This window comes from Ovis canadensis, chromosome 3 (assembly GCF_042477335.2).
Source record: "Ovis canadensis isolate MfBH-ARS-UI-01 breed Bighorn chromosome 3, ARS-UI_OviCan_v2, whole genome shotgun sequence".
In the NCBI taxonomy this organism is placed as follows: Eukaryota; Metazoa; Chordata; class Mammalia; order Artiodactyla; family Bovidae; genus Ovis; species Ovis canadensis.
In genome coordinates this window covers 102,493,133-102,509,979 of record NC_091247.1, presented here as the reverse complement: position 1 = coordinate 102,509,979, position 16,847 = coordinate 102,493,133, and the positions used below count along the sequence as shown (strand labels likewise).

The 16,847-nt window shown below is 51.0% G+C and overlaps 1 protein-coding gene across 5 annotated transcripts in view; it reads right to left on the bottom strand.

Moving 5' to 3' along the window:
• CRACDL (CRACD like) overlaps positions 1–10,542 on the bottom strand; it is a 125,405-nt gene extending 114,863 nt beyond the window's left edge. For 3 of the 5 annotated variants that reach the window (XM_069583873.1, XM_069583874.1, XM_069583876.1), the window contains exon 1: positions 9,904–10,542. The gene's annotated coding sequence lies outside the window, so the exon portion shown is untranslated. The remainder of the gene's footprint in view (positions 1–9,903) is intronic. The other 2 variants (XM_069583877.1, XM_069583878.1) reach the window with 1 other exon arrangement.
• Positions 10,543–16,847: the final 6,305 nt, after the last annotated feature.

Below are 16,847 nucleotides of genomic sequence, written 5' to 3'. Positions count from 1 at the left end.
GGGGGAGGACTTCCCTGGCAGTCCCGTGGTTACGAATCCGCCTGCCAATGCAGGGGACAGGATTCTATCCCTGGTCGGGGGACTAAGAGTCACACCTGCCACTGAGCAACTAAACCCGTGAGCCACAACCACGGAAGCCGGAGCGCAGCAACGAGCACCCAGCACAGCCACAGAAAAGGGAAAATAATACATAAAAGACATGGGTTCTTTGATGCGCCTTGCTGACAGCGTGACCTGCTGGACGCTCCAAGGGCTACCTCCCACCTGGAGTTAGGGGGCCAGGCTCCCTCCTCACCACCCCTCCACCCCAGAGCTTTCAGCTAGGGGGCATCAGCTCATTTTAAACAGTGTTTGTCTAATGACAGGCCAGGACCACAAGGGGCGGAGGACCTGTTGAGGGTCAGGAGAGCGTGCACCCCCAGGTTGGTGGCTACCCTCCTGCTCTCACCCAGACACCTTTTACACCGCACCCCCCCCCCCGGCCCCCGCCCTGGTGAACTCTGGGTTGCTAAGGACATAGTCTTTCCTGGAATCCTTCCTCAAGAATCCTTTCCTGGAACAACTGAAAATATAGAAACGACTCAGAGGGGGAGTTTGGAACTCTACAAACACCTAAATTCACACTAATTACACACAAAAGCCTGCTGGAAAAGGCAGGGAGAAGTACGGTTCATACATGACCTGCTGATCAATTATGCTCATGGGAAAAATTGGCTATTAACTTAGCAGTAAGCTAACTCCTGCTTCCAACCCACGCCTGAGAGCTCAGGGCTGTTCAATGGGAGTGTGACATTGCCTGAAGAGGCAACACGACCCAGCGTTCCCCAACAAGAGGAAAGAACCAAACGGCCCTTGCCCCTGCCCTGGCCCATGCCATCCTGCAGGCAGGCCTGGGGTCAGGGGGTTGATTTTCAAATACCTGGTCTAGCTAAAAGGCAAGTCTACAGGAATTATTTCTATGTGGGTTCACCTTGAGATAGACACAGCTATACAGATACAGATATATAGTGGGTTTTTTCTTTTTTTAATCCATTTGAAGCTCAGGCTGGGAAAGCCTCCAATCTGGTTTCTGAGAGAGAGCAGGAAGGGGGCTAGGGTCACGGCAAAAGAGCTCTGAAGAGAAGGGGACTGAAATGAAAATCTTATCTGGGAAACGACCTTGACATTCTCTGGAGAGGACGAATGACTGATTCTGCGAGGCAGGAACCAGGCCCTTGGAATCCAAGGCTAAATTCTGTGAATCTCACCTCTGTATGCATCAAATCAAAGACAAAATGTACAAATTATGAAGAAAAGAAAAAGAGAGAGAGAGAGAAGTTGAGATACAGTTCACCCTACCTGGCTTGTTCACTGCCTGCTTGAGGCTAGAAAACCAAGACCTCACTTCTAGCCTCTGTCCAGGCCATGCTGCCCACCTGGGAGAGTTCACTGTCCTGCTTTGCTAAGAGGCACCACGGTGGATGCATCCATTTTCCTATGGGGGGGTGTAGGGGGTCCCAGAGCCTCGGCCACAGCTTCAGGATGGACGCTGAGCCTCAGGGGGACCCCCATCTCCTCTCCCCTACCCACCGTGTGGTAGGTCTGAGGAGGGAGGCAGCTCCCAGCAGGACAGCCCTGCAGGTCTGGTTGGAGGCTGAGCTTTCAACAACTCTGTTATCTTTGAACTTCCTGCACTAAATCCTCTTCTGCTTAAAGGAACTGGAGCAAATCCTGAATAGCACAGACGCTGAAGACGCTGTTGACCAAAATACATGAAATCTCATGGGAAAAAAACTTCAGCGTGAAAAAAAAGACAGGCTTTGGGCAGGACATATCAAAGGAAGAGGCTTGTGTATACACAGGAAATCAATCTTTCGAGATGGACTTGGAAGGAACCAACCAGACAGATGTACAAAAGAGCACAGACAATGACCTTCATTCTCAGGGGGCTAAAGGACCAAAGGCTGAAAATGGCCTAGGTACACGTCCATCCAACAGAGGGTGGGTGAGTAAGTGGGGACCACCCTGCCCGTGGAGTCCTCTGCAGCCAGAAGAGTTAGTGCTACGGGAGTGTATCTGAGAGGGAGTGCGTCCGACAGGGAGTGTATCCAACAGGGAGTGCGTCCGATAGGGAGTGCATCCCATAGGGAGTGCATCCGATACGGAGTGTATCCGAGAGGGAGTGCTTCCCATAGGGAGTGCGTCCAGAGGGAGTGTATCCAATAGCATGGAGAAGAGACTCAACACATGAAAAGGTGGCCCAGTAAACAATGTAGACATTCCTTCTCTGTATTAATATATACTTTGTAAAAAAAACTTTTTATTTTGTATCGGGGCACAGCCGATTAACAGTGCTGTAGTAGTCTCAGGTCAGCAGCAGAGGGACTCCACCATGCATACACGTGCCCATTCTCCCCCAAACTCCCCTCCCCTCCAAGCTGCCACATAACACTGAGCGGAGTTCCCTGCGCTGCACAGCAGGTTCCTGTTGGTCACCCAACACAGCGGTGTGTACACGTCCCTCCCAGACTCCCTAACTATCCCTTCTTCCCATTCTTCCCTACTGGCAACCGTGACAACACCTACTCCTGTGAGCACACGTGTACATGCGAATCTGGCACAGCACGCACCAAGACCGGAAGGAGACGCTGCCCGCAGATGTCGCCGCTACACCTGCTCACGCTCTGCCTCCTGGTCTGCTGGATGGAAGAGGCTGTCTGTGAAGCGACACCGGGCCTCGGGCCACCCGAGGGGGCAGCCAAAGGGCAGGCTGCCAGGACGGAGCCCAATCACAAGTCCGGTCAGGGCCCCAGATGGCGGGCAGGCTGGCCCCGAGCCAGGCTCGCCAACTTCCAGGCCTTTCCCGCTTGCCAGCCTGGCCAAGTCTTGCCTACAGTGCTTGTGCTGCCGCCGAGAGACCCCGAGGTTGCCCATGAACTGCTCCTGGTAACTTCAGCTCTAGAACATGGTGCCCAATAAGCCGTGCTGACCAGAACCCCTTGATGCACAGACTCGACTTTGCCCACGAAGGCCAGACGCAGCGCAATGACACTCACTAAGATGACATTGCTGAGTCTCAGAAAACAGGTGACTCACATCTGCAAGATGTTTCGTACATTAAGAATCCATTTACACCCTGAAAATACACTGGAAACGCTAATATGCAATGATTTAAACGTCTGATTTCCAATGGCACATACAACTGACACCCAGTAACACACCAAATACACAGGGCTGAGTCTATCCCCGTGGAAATGACCCCAGGGCAAGGAGGGTGGATCCCCAGGTGGAGTGTTGCAGGTTCAGACATCCAGTGGGTGGGGCTAAACCGCCAACAAACCCCATCCTCCGCCTGCTCCTCTCACTGCAGCTTCTAAGTCACGAATCTTCCGCACAGGAGAACCAAGAGAAAGTTCCTGCTACCAGGCTGAAGAACTGATGCTTTGGAACAGTGGTGCTCGAGAAGACTCTTGAGAGTCCCCTGGACAGCAAAGAAATCAAATCTGTCAATCCTAAAGGAAATCAACCCTGAATATTCACTGGGAGGACTGATGCTGAAGCTCCAACACTTGGCCCACCTGATGCAAAGAGCCGACTCAATGGAAAAGACCCTGATACTGGGAAAGATAGGGGGCAAGTGGAGAAGGGGGCAACGGAGGATGAGATGGTTCGATGGCATCACCAACTCAACAGACATGAATTTGAGCAAACTCCAGTAGATGGTGAAGGACAGGGAAGCCTGGCGTGCTGCGGTCCATGGGGTCACAAAGAGTTGGACACGACTGAGCGACTGACCAACCATCACTCCTTGGGGAGCACGGTGGGAGGAAGAATGAATAATTAAGCAGGCAAGCTGATGGAACATGGGGGTGAGGAGTTAAGTATCCAACCCAGGTTAGACGAGCCGGTGCCAGTGGCGACGCTGCTTCAGAGCAGCTCGCTGCACTTGCCACTTGGGCTGCAGAGCCCTGAAGGGAACTCAAGTGACCCAGGTTGAAGCCTCCACACCCACCACACCTGCCCCATGAGGTACTGAGGCTGTGCCTGGCCCCAGAGCTGCACATAGAACAAGAGAGAGAAGAGCCAAGAGCAGTCTGCACAGGCTCGGAGCAGCGTGTCCAGAGAGGACAGGAAACAGGATGAAGGACTCTCCTAAGACAGGTTAAGCAGAGACAAACACTCAGTAAGGAGGGCACGTGTGCATGCAAGACAGAGAGGCGTGGAAGGACAGACAGACACCTGATATTCATGAGGCGCTAGATATACCCAGGCAGCTGGGCAGTGAATAGTCATGATACACTCAGTGCTGAAAAGGTACTAAATATTCACAATATATTCATCTACAGGAGACTAAATATACAACAGGGACTTGATATTGACTGTAATCCCGTTACCCACGGGCGACATTCAAAGTGGTCCTCGGAGCCACCGCCATCTGTCATGCTCATCGGCCGGTCACAGATGCAGCAGGCCCTACATCTCGCCTGCAGAACAAGTGTGTGTGTGTGTGTGTCTGTGTGTGTGTGTGTGTGTCTGTGTGTGTCTGTGTCTGTGTGTGTGTCTGTGTATGTGTGTCTGTGTGTGTCTGTGTGTGTGTCTGTGTGTGTCTGTGTGTGTGTGTCTGTGTGTGTGTGTCTGTGTGTGTCTGTGTGTGTGTGTCTGTGTGTGTGTGTCTGTGTGTGTGTCTATGTGTGTCTGTGTGTGTCTGTGTGTGTGTGTCTGTCTGTGTGTGTGTCTGTGTGTGTGTGTCTGTGTGTGTGTGTCTGTGTGTGTGTGTGTCTGTGTGTGTGTGCGGTGGGGACGTGACTGGTCCTGGGCACCTCCCGTCAGTGGCCTGGCTGCTAGTACTTGTAACCATGTTGGCAGGAAAAGCTGACACTGCAGAGGGAGACGGAGCATGCGAGCCCTGTGTGCCCCAGGACTCAGGCCCCGGGGGAATCCCGCCTGCTCGCACCCTCCCTACCTCTGTTACCTGCCCCATCTCTCTGCCCCGGCTTCTCACTTGAAACTGCATCAAGCTCATTTCCCACCTGGAGGAGGAAATCGCAACCCACTCCAGTATTCTTGCCTGGGAAATCCCATGGACAGGGGAGCCTGGCGGGCTACAGTCCATGGGGTCACAAGAGAGTCGGACATGACTGAGCACAATAAGGTCATTCCCAACAGGACATCTACCACTAGCCCTCTCAGCAGTGCTCTACACAGCAGACTTGCTCGTTGTCCTGGATCACCATCAGATCTCAGACCCTTCATTGCTTTAGGATCCTTTATCAGGGGGTCTTATGTGTAATAGTGTTAGTCGCTCCGTCTGTGTCTGACTCTTTGCAACCCCATGAACTGCAGGCTCCTCTGTCCACGGAATTCCCCAGGCAAGACTACTACAGTGAGTTGCCATTCCCTTCCCCAGGGGATCTTCCCAACCCAGGGACTGAACCCAGGTCTCCTGCATTGCAGTTAGATTCTTTACCATCTGAGCCACCAGGGAAGCCCCTGCTGCTGCTAAGTCACTTTAGTCATGTCCAACTCTGTGCAACCCCATAGACAGCAGCCCACCAGGCTCCCCGATCCCTGGGATTCTCCAGGCAAGAACACTGGAGCGGATTGCCATTTCCTTCTCCAATGCATGAAAGTGAAAAGTGAAAGGGAAGTTGCTCAGTCGTGTCCGACTCTTCATGACCCCATGGACCGCAGCCTATCAGGCTCCTCTGTCCATGGGATTTTCCAGGCAAGAGTACTGGAGTGGGGTGCCATCACCTTGGGGGTCCTAATTGGGATCAAAATAAATGCGCTTTTGCTTATTAAGAAAGACAATGGAAGAGTAACCACTACAAATAATTCATGAGGCATTTTCTCCGCTGATACAGGATCTCAAGTGATGCTGGTATACGTGAATCCCCACCCCCATGCTATGGGGTCACAGGGACTCTAGGTGGCAAAGTGGAAACCAGAGCCCTGACTGCCCCGCTCAGCTGGACCACTTGTTTTAAGAAAGCAAAACACCTCTGACATTTTCACGACCCCCACTCAAGCCAGCCATTCTAAGAGTAGTTTCTTGGGAAACTCGCACACCTGACCTAAGGCTTCTGCTGCCTCCCACAGACGTGCGAATCTGGGGACAGAAAAAAGAGGGACTACTGTCTGGACCCCAGAGGTGAGTGGGTATTCCAGAAGTTCTCAAACTTCATACATTCAAAAGCCCATCCCACACCGGGGCTAGGAACACACTTGAGCAAATAAACAACATCCTACTCCTCACCTTTCAAAAGGCTCTTTTGCAATTTCTTTCACAAACAGCTTAATCATAAGCAACATATCTGGGAGCTCTTCCTACCCAGGTCTGCACAGGAACAGTGCCGGTGTCCACAAGGAGCCGACACAGGTAGGGGTGTCCCTGGTTGCATGGCCACCCCGTCCGATCATTTCTTGTCAATTTGCTGCTAAATTCGCTGACCATTCCCTGGGACCTACTGGTTAGTGTCCTACTGAGCTCAGGGTTATGGGTCATAGCATATTAAAGGAATACAAAGGATGCTAGAGTAATTCCTTAGAATCATTGATGGGCCTTAAGGACCATTTACCTGACCTGAAAGTTTGAAATGTGCTTCCAGGTGCAGATAACTGAGAATAACAGGATTAGATGAGAATTCCTCTGATTTCCATTCAGCTGGGGGAAAATGCCAGGCATTTAGAAAGCTGACCGTGCCTATGGTCCAACGTACAGATACAGGTACCCTGACAACAAAAGGGATAACACGACACCAGGAAGAGTCAACTAAGAGGTGAGCCCCAAAAGACCACTCCTGGGGAGTCTTCTGTCTTTATGGATTCAAGAGGTCCTTCCCAGTGGGGGGAAGAGATAGTAAGGGAGTTTTGGATGGACAGGTACACATGCTATATTTAAAATGGATAACCAACAAGGACCTACTGTATAGCACAGGGAACTCTGCTTAATGTTATTTGGCAGCCTGGGTGGGAGGGGAGTTGGGGGAGAATGGATACATGTATATATATGAGTCCCTGTGCTGCTCACCAGAAACATCACAACATTGTTCATCGGCTATACCCCAATACAAACTAAAAAGTTAAAAAAAAAAAAAAAAGAAGAAGTCCTCTGCATGGGAAGTTCTCTTTAATCTCACACGTGGCCAGGTCTTAATGTTACTTAAAGTCCCACCTCCTCTGAGAAGCCCTCCCTGACCACTTTGCCTTCTACCCGCAAAGTATGAACAAAACCCAGGACTTGTGAAGCTTTAGGCTTCACAAGGGCTAATCAAGTTCTCCAAACAATTCCCAAGGATCCTGAAGAATCAATTACAACTTGGATTTTTAGGTATTTTTCCTGCTGCTTTTGGTAAATGCCAAGCATACAGTGGATCGTTGTGATGATGAAGAAGCAGCAGCATAAACAGCGTCACCGTTTGGAAAACACCGAAGCGTGTGAACCTGGTCTACTGGGCTGGGCTCAGGAGTGTGTAGGCAGACAACTCTTCTGTCCTCCAACCACCAAAGCTTCAAAGCTACTCTTTCCCCATTTCCTCCCCATCCTTGACTGGTAACTCCAACAGGCCCTACAGTCTTTCCGGTCCTTTTCAGGTAATAAGAAGTCCAGTGCAGATAACGGAGGTTGACTTGCCCAGAAGATGAGGGGACGGTGAAAGGGAATTTCTAGTCGATTTCCCCAGTTTGCTGCCCCCCTGCTTCCTTCCCACATCTCCAGGGTGCATCTGGTTTCTCCAGGGAGGGGAGGAGTTAAGATATACAAGATGCTGAAACTCCCTCTACACATCAAGAGCTTTACTCTAAGCCCCCATGTCCAGAAGACAGGAGATACAACCTAAGAAAGATTCCTGCCTTTCATGTCAAAAAAAAAAAAAAAGCTCTTCCAATACAGGGAGAGAGGAACCTGGAGCCCCCAGCCCCTTTACACCCAGCCTGGAGCAGAGGGGTTAGTGAGGGAAGAAAACCCCCAGGGGATTGAGAGGGACATGGAAGGCTGGGGGGAGTTTGTCCTGCTTACTGCTAGGAACACAGGACTGCTCAGACTAGGGACCTGGGCTATTCCACACAAACTGGGCAGATTCCCAGATGCCCAGCAGGGACCTATTGGAGACACAGGGTGCGGAGACCTCAGGGCCGGATACGGGAGCCGGGTCCCCAACTGCGTCTCACTCCAGTGACAGCTGGCTGGACAATGCTCAATGGAAACAGAAAAAGGAGGCTCTGTGGTGGGAAAGCCATCAGATGACAGCAAGAAGCCACGCTCCCCACACCTTGAGGTGCTGCAACCTTCTCCTGGAGCCCAGAGACTACCTGCAGCGAGAAAGGGCCCCAGACAGTGACCTGGGGAGACGGAGACTGACCTTTTGGGGACTGAGCTGCTTTAAGCTAGATAGCGACTCAGATAAAATCCTTTGAATTAGGCTCAGGAAAATCACGATCAGGACCTAGGACTAGACATATCACAGGGAACCAAAGTCCCTTGTTCAGAGCAGTGAAGTTAAGTTCACCTAAAAAAGTAAGTTGACCTAAAAAACTCTGCACATCACAACTGGGAGGCTGGTGACCTTCAGCCCTCCACAATAAACCCCAGGCAAGAAACATCTCCACTAGGATCAAAAGGCGTCCTCGGGGTCTGCATGCAACACAAGCAGGGTTTATAAGCGTGTCTGTGCACAGGCACGTAGCTAACCTCCCAAGGAAGAGCAGATGGCTGCAAGGTTGCCCAGGCAAACCCAGCCTACTGTGCCACCTCAGAAAACTTACCCTCCAGGAGGGCAATGCACCTTCACCCACAGTCTCATTTAATCCCCTGAGCTGGCGACCCGCACTCGCATTCTGCTAAGTCAAACCAAGAGTTATCAAGCTTCGGTGACCAGCTCAAGATGACCAAGCTGAACAACAATATGAATAGGACATCCACCCTTCCCTGAGCCCGAGGGGCCTGGTCCCACGCAGCGGCCATATGCTGTGTGTGAGCCACGCAGCAGCCTTGGAGGTGCCACTTGTTAATTTGTTCACTGAGGACAGTTGCTCAGAGAAACTAAGAAACTTGACCAGGAGGCAAGTCTGGACCAAGGGAGGCCCTCGCTCCAGGCACAAAATTTCAGGGAGTACCAAAGACTCCTGGAGACAAATGGTACAATGGACTGTTTCAAAACATCAAAATGAACACAGAATCCACACTGCACAAAACACATCACAGTTTTAAATAAAGATCTGTAGTACTGATTTTTCTTCTACCTTAGGCTCCAATATGGCTCAGCACAACACTGGGGCAGAGAGAAGAAACCAGCCCAGCTCAGTCCTCCACAGGCCCCACAGTCAGGGACCGCTGATGTTACCGCACAGGCTCTAGATAAGCTGCTCCCCACAATCCTACCGCCTCACATGGCTCCAAGGAGTGATCACGGCGCTCCATCATCCAGGTGTGAGCTCCAGGGAGACCAGGGTCTAAACAGAGTCTATTCCACGGTCACGTGCCCGAATTATGTAAATGAAGGAAGCGTGCCGGCTGGAATAGGGAGTGGGGATATTTTAAGCTATCAGTTGAGGAAGGTGTGGGGTGGGCGCTCAGAGGCTCACACAGCTGCTCGTCTCCCACTTGATAGATTTATGGCTCAAAATTAAGTATTCAGCACGGACATCGTGCCAGCTGCCGCCTGTACCGACACGAGTCTAACCCCAACGGAGGTATTCCTTTACACTTTGCATTTCAAAAGCCAAAGCCTGGCTGGTAACTACTCCACTGGAGTAACCAACCACCCAGGCTTTGCTCACTGTTCACCTCGTATTAACGCCCCATCTGAGAGGAAGCGTCCGTTCAACAAATAAGTGTTGATTTAAAATGTCAGCATTTCTTAGGTCAAACCCAGACCCCTCACTGGCAACCAAAGCCTAAAACGCGTATAACAAACAAAGCGTTACCTGAAGCAGAAGAGTTAGCGACCGTCCATTCCTCTACCCTGCCGCGGCCTCTGGCGCCAGGAGGCACCGACACCTCGTCCACCGCCAACTTCCCCCCGGCACACCGGCTCCCCTCCTCGTGGGTTTTCTGAGGCGTCACCTCACGATTCAAAGTTAAGTCCGGCGAAGTCAGCAAAGGGAAACTTCGGGCACTTGGGGGAGCGCGTCCGGCCGCACTCGGCCGCGGGGAGGGCGCTCCGTCCGCGTGGCTGAGGGGCTCCCGGCTCCGAAACCCCCGCCCCAGGCCCCAGCCCCGGTACCTGCAGGGGCGCGCGGGCGGCTCCGCGAAGCGCCGGGGGCTCTCGGTCCGCGGGGCGGGGGCGGCGGGGCCCCGGGAGCGCGGACGCGCGGCCCACGCGGCGCAGCAGGTGGCCGCCCGGCCTCGCCGCCGCCGCCGCCGCCGCCGCCGCCGGGTCGGGGCCCCGAGACCCGGGCGCGGGCGCGGGCGCGGGCACGACCCTCCGGCGCCGGCGCTGGCGCTGGCGGGGCCTCGGGCGCGCTCCCCGGCCCGGGCGCGCCGGCTCGGCTCCGCGGCGCTCGGCACGGCGGGGGCGGACGCCGCTCCCCTCACTCTTCTGGCTCCGCGCGCTCGCCCGCCGCGCGCACCTCCCCCGCGGCGCGCCGCTCCCGCCGCCCGGCCGCGCTGGGCCGCGAGCTCGTGGGGGTGGCGCCCGCGGGCCCGGCTGCCGGCGGGGACCCACCTCGCCGGCCCGCGCAGAGCCCGCCTACGCCGGCCCGCGCGGGGGCGCTGTCGGAGCTCAGGGCCTGGCGAACCCCCTCCAGCCGCCTCCCCCAGGCGACCCCGACGGCCCCCGGACGAGGTGCCCCCACTCCGCGCCCTGCGGCCCCGACTGCACCCTCGTCCTCGGGGGTCACCTGAGGGCTCCGCTGCCGACGGCGCTAGGCTTGGGATGCTCATCACCCGCCTCGCCAAGCGGCCACGGGCCGGGGGGAGGGCGCCGCGAGTGGGAATTGTGTGTTTGAATAAAAGTAAAAGTTGTTTTCTGTATAACCTTGTGTGTCCGGAGCGTCTCCAGGCTAATTAGGGAAGCTGCCGCCCTGTCGTGGGGTGAGCTCAGTGCTGTGACACTGCAGATGGGGAAGGCTGCCGGCGGCCTCGCAGCCTCTCCTTACTTTCTTGTGGAGACCGGCCGGTCCAGGTAAGGAGATTGTCTTAGGAAACGTGCTGGCCCCGGACGGTGGCTCAGCGGCGACCAGAGAGCCGGCCCGGAAGCCTGGGCCTGCCAGTCACACAGCCCCAGACGCCCCAGACAACCCCGCCCCGGCCACGTGCCTACAGAGCAGGGAGCTTAACCCGCAGGGAGGGAAGACGTGAAGTCGCTCAGTCGTGTCCGACTCTTTGCGACCCCATGGACTATAGCCCACCAGGCTCCTCCATCCATGGGATTCTCCAGGCAAGAGTACTGGAGTGGGTTGCCATTTCCTTCTCCAGGGGAGCTTCACGACCCAGGGATCGAACCCAGGTCTCCCGCATTGTAGGCAGACACTTTACCGTCTGAGCCACCAAGACCCACGTGAATTGTGACCCGCAGGGAACGGAGGCCACTGCTGCTGACTCTTGAGAAGCTTCCATGCCAGCTAGAAGAGCTCATGCTAGCAGCCCGTCGATTGATGACCAACGTCTGAGTCTTCAACTATGTTGGCGCCTTTATATGGGCACACTCGGAATCTGCACCACATCTTAGGTGGTGGGTTTGGGGATTTTCCCTGAGGGCACTGAAGACCCAAGGAGCCCGTGTTTGTACCGCTATCTGCAAAGAGCCTGGGGACAAGCTTGGAAGGGTCTCTCTCCACTCTCGGCTTTAACTCGAGCAAAATCCCAAATAAAAGCATCAGAGGCAGGGTAAGCAGGTTAAGGGGCTTCTGAGGTGGTGCAGTGGTAAAGAATCCACCTGCAATGTAGGAGACATGGGTTCGGTCCCTGGATCGGGTTGATCCCCTGGAGGAGGAAATGGTAACCCACTCCACTATTGCCTGGAAAATTTCATGTACAGAGGAGCCTGGTGGGCTACATACAACCCATGGGGTCATAAAGAGTTGGACATGCTGAAAGCGACTGAGCAACTCAGGGCACAGAAAGAAGTTAAAGACAGATTGCAGTTATTTGAACAAATAAAGAGAAGTTTACTTATGAAAATAAAATTTGTATAATCCCTTTGGAATAAGCCATTCTCGTAAAAACCCCTTTTGCTGTTAAGTGCTTTAAATTTCCTGTGTGGAAGGAATAAAAATATATTGTGAATCAGTCTATAGCCCCCAATTTAATAACCTGCATTCACAATGGATAGGTGCCTCATGAAGATAAGAGACAAGGACTGTTAGGGGGTGTGTGCTTTTTTGAGAATCCTCAAACTACACTGAACAACTACAAATAAACCTGCACCCCCTTTTCTTCTCTCCCATCTTGCGCCTCTGCTCCTTGCTGTTAAAAATCACATTTATTTTGTTGTAACTCCTAAATATTTACTGACTCCATAAAATTGCCTTTCTAAGTAAGGATTTCATTTGTTTCTGTAGTATCTTAAACTTCTGGCTTTATTTGTGTGTGCTGTGGGTGGCTTAAAAGTTCCTAGAGGTTTTGAGAGGACAAAACCCAAAGTTCTTGCTGGTTAGTTAAGGCTGAGAAAGAACATGGTGTCAACACCCAAAATAGAAAGGGTAGGAGAACTTTGTGAACATGTTAGAAAAATGGGAAAATATCTGGTCCTGGTAGAGCAAACTTTAAAAGTGTTGAAAGGAAAAATGCACTCCCCCTTCCTCAGCCCACTGAGCTCCTCCAGTGCCCTTCAAGGGAGCTGTTTTCTTCTATAATGTCCCTTAGACCAAACCTTGAAGCCAGGTTGAGAAAAGGCTAAAATGTCAGTAACCATTTGCCAACGGTTTCAAGGAAACTGCCTCCACGTAGAGTTTCTGAAATCTTGCACAGACAACCATAAAGCAAAGAGCAGAGGGTTGGTTTTGGTTTTTCTTTTTTTTCCTGGAACTCCAGGAAAATCTCGCTCATCTATCCCTGAACGCTCCCTCCTGGGGAAGGGGAACCTCACTGATAAGGCAAAAGAAAGAGCTAAAGCTGTGCTATCTCAGGACTTCCCTGTGGTCCAGTGGTGAAGACTCTGTCTTCCGATGCAAGGGCGTCTGAGTTCGATCCCTGGTTGGGGAGCTATGATCCCACACGCCTCACAGTCAAAAAGCCAAAACATAAAAACAATATGGTAACAAATTCAATTTAAAAAAAAACTTCAAAAGTGGTCCGTATCAATCGGTGAATATGTTGCATCTCACTTGGGAACGCATTTCTATCAAACAAGACCTACTATTATCCCATTGTACAGAAGAGGCATTGCCGTCATCTCCCTGTTGTGGAGAAAGAAGGTGGGTGCCCAAGGTCGGGCAGGAAGGAAGTGGCAGAGCCAGGATTTGAAGCCACAGTCTGCGGTCCTGGCACTGAATAGGCTGCCTTTCTGCTGTGTGCTCATTCAGTCATGTCCGACTGCGACCCTGTGGACTGCAGCCCGCCAGGCTCCTCTGTCTGTGGGATTCTCCAGCCAAGAATACTGGAGCAGGTTCCTCCTCCAGGGGGTCTTCCTGACCCAGGGATCGAATCGGTGTCTCCTGCATCTCCTGTGTCTTCTGCAGTGGCAGGAGGATTCTCTACCAGTGCGCCCCCTGGGAAGCCCACCTTTCCACCAATGGAACCTACTGCTGCAAACTGAAAATGCTTAAAAAAGAAAGGACATTCACCCTTCCCCACTCTCAGGAAGAAGCATCTTTTGGAATCTCAGAAAGAAAGATTATTTAAGTCTAGTCTGCTCTCTACTGAATAATCACTTAGACCAGAGGGCTATCACTGGTGGGATGGAGAAGGGGGTGCACCAGAGGTGCCAGGCTCAGCAGCCCAGGCTGGTACCGAGAGACTCTTCTGCAGGAAACGGCTTCACCCCAGGCTTCTGCTCTGGGGTCTTCATAAGACACTCATTCTGCCTGTTTCCCCTTGGGTTGCAAAAATACAGACCCACCCCCCCCCAATCTGGGCAAGTCAAGGACCAGCCAAGAGCCAACTAGTCAAAAACGATGTCAACTTTCTCATGACAAGCCCATTGCCTGGGTGAGCCTGGATGACAGAAGTGGAATTGAACTGCCTCACTGTCCTCCTTCCTCGCTTGTTATTCACATGGCATCATCCGCCACCACATACCCAGTCAGGTACATTTTTGTCCACACAATCAAGCAGCTTCATGCATTTGTGCATTTTTGCTCTAACTAGTGATTAACTATTTTCAAGACCAATACAAGAGTCACAAGGCTCTGCCTTGTGAAATCACACCTTTATTTCAGTGGTTCTGAATGTTTTTTTCATAAATATATAAAACATTTTATTTTGTAAATTAGATGTCACATTAAGAGACCAAGTGGGCTTATGTTCAGAACAAGTTCAGGGAATTCTGATTTTTTTCCCTGATGGAATGTTTTTTTTCCTAATGTAGATACTATTTATCCTTTTGGCTAGTTCATTGATCTGTAGGAAGGTATTTCAGGTTTAGTGAGGCAGGAATATTTGATAATTCTGGCTTAGCATTAGCTGGGGCTGGGAGGGTACACTTCTGCTAGAAATTGATCATGGATGATAAGTTTCATAAAATCTTACAGTCTCAGTTCAGTTCAGTACAGTCGCTCAGTCATGTCCGACCCATGAATCGCAGCACGCCAGGCCTCCCTGTCCATCACCAACTCCCAGAGTTCACCCAAACTCATGTCCATCGAGTTGGTGATGCCATCCAGCCATCTCATCCTCTGTTGTCCCCTTCTCCTCCTGCCCCAAATCCCTCCCAGCATCAGGGTGTTTTCCAATGAGTCAACTTTTCACATGAGGTGGCCAAAGTACTAGAGTTTCAGCTTTAGCATCATTCCTTCCAATGAACACCCAGGGCTGATCTCCTTTAGGATGAACTGGTTGGATCTCCGTGCAGTCCAAGGGACTCGCAAGAGTCTTCTCCAACACCACAGTTCAAAACCATCAATTCTTCGGTGCTCAGCTTTCTTCACAGTCCAACTCTCATCCATACATGACCACTGGAAAAACCATAGCCTTGACTAGATGGACCTTTGTTGGCAAAGTAATGTCTCTACTTCTTGATATGCTCTCTAGGTTGGTCACAACTTTCCTTCCAAGGAGTAAGCGTCTTTTAATTTCATGGCTGCAGTCACCATCTGCAGTGATTTTGGAGCCCAAAAAAATAAGGTCTGAGACTGTTTCCACTGTTTCCCCATCTAGTGATGGGACCAGATGCCATGATCTTCGTTTTCTGAATGTTGAGCTTTAAGCCAACTTTTTCACTCTCCTCTTTCACTTTCATCAAGAGGCTCTTTAGTTCCTCTTCACTTTCTGCCATAAGGGTGGTGTCATCTGCATATCTGAGGTTATTGCTATTTCTCCCGGCAATCTTGATTCCAGCTTGTGCTTCTTCCAGTCCAGCGTTTCTCATGATGTACTCTGCATAGAAGTTAAATAAGCAGGGTGACAATATACAGCCTTGACGTACTCCTTTTCCTATTTGGAACCAGTCTGTTGTTCCATGTCCAGTTCTAACTGTTGCTTCCTGACTTGCATATATGTTTCTCCAGAGGCAGGTCTGGTATTCCCATCTCTTTCAGAATTTTCCACAGTTTCTTGTGATCCACACAGTCAAAGGCTTTGGTATAGTCACTAAAGCAGAAAAAGATGTTTTTTCTGGAACTCTCTTGCTTTTTCGATGATCCAGCAGATGTTGGCAATTTGATCTCTGGTTCCTCTGCCTTTTCTAAAACCAGCTTGAACATCTGGAAGTTCACGGTTCACATACATAGTCTCAGGGTGGGCTAAATCTTGCCAGTGGTTTTTGCTGTTGTTGTTTGCAGGATTTGATCTTGTTTTTATTTTCTGAGGTATAACTGACCTAAAGGACACACATCTCTGTATTTAGCTTGAATTTTCAGTTACATATCATTTCTCTCATGCAACCATCATCCTCATCAAGATCTAGAATATTCTTAGCACCCTGGGACGCTTCCTCGTACCCTTCTGCAGTCAGTGTTCTCACCTAAGCTAACTACTATCTCATGTTCTGTTAGCACAGATTAGGGACCTATGGTGTTAAGGCTCATGAATAGGTATATGTAGACTGACACAGCATGTCTTCTTTTGCATCTGGCCTCTGTTATTCCCCATGATGTCTGTGAGATTCATCCGTGTTGTATCAGTGTATCCCTTTTGCGTTGCTGCACAGTTCCCCACTGTATGGATATACCACAACTTACCCATTCGACTCTTCTTAGGCATTTGGATTGTTTTCAAGCTTGGTATGTTATAACGAATCTGCTATTAACATTCTCATAGATGTTTTGGTGGGCATAAGCACTCAGTTTGCTGGTTATGATCCAAGAGTGGACTCCTGGACCATGAGACATACGTAGGTTGAACTTTAGCACATACTACCGAACATTTTCCTGGAGTGGTTGGACCGTTTCACGTGACCGTGATGTGCACACAAGTTTCAGTTTCCCCACATCCTTGCATATACGGTCGTGTCCATCTCTTCAATTTTGGCCATTCCAGTGTTGTAGTGCTATCTCATTGTGGTTTTAATTTCCATTGCTCTAATAACTAATGATGAGCATCTTGTCATTGGCTGTTTTGATATCCTGTTTTTGAAGTGCTTATTCAAGCCTTTGGCTCCTCTATTGGACTATCTTTTACTTCCATAGCAGTAGGAATTCTTTATATACTCTAGATATGATTCTTATATTTAACTTCAATTCTTATATTGAAAATGCTGTTGGCATTTTATTGTTTTTCCTTCCAATTTTTCTTTTATAAAAAGACACTAGGGTTAGCCTGCAGACTCAGA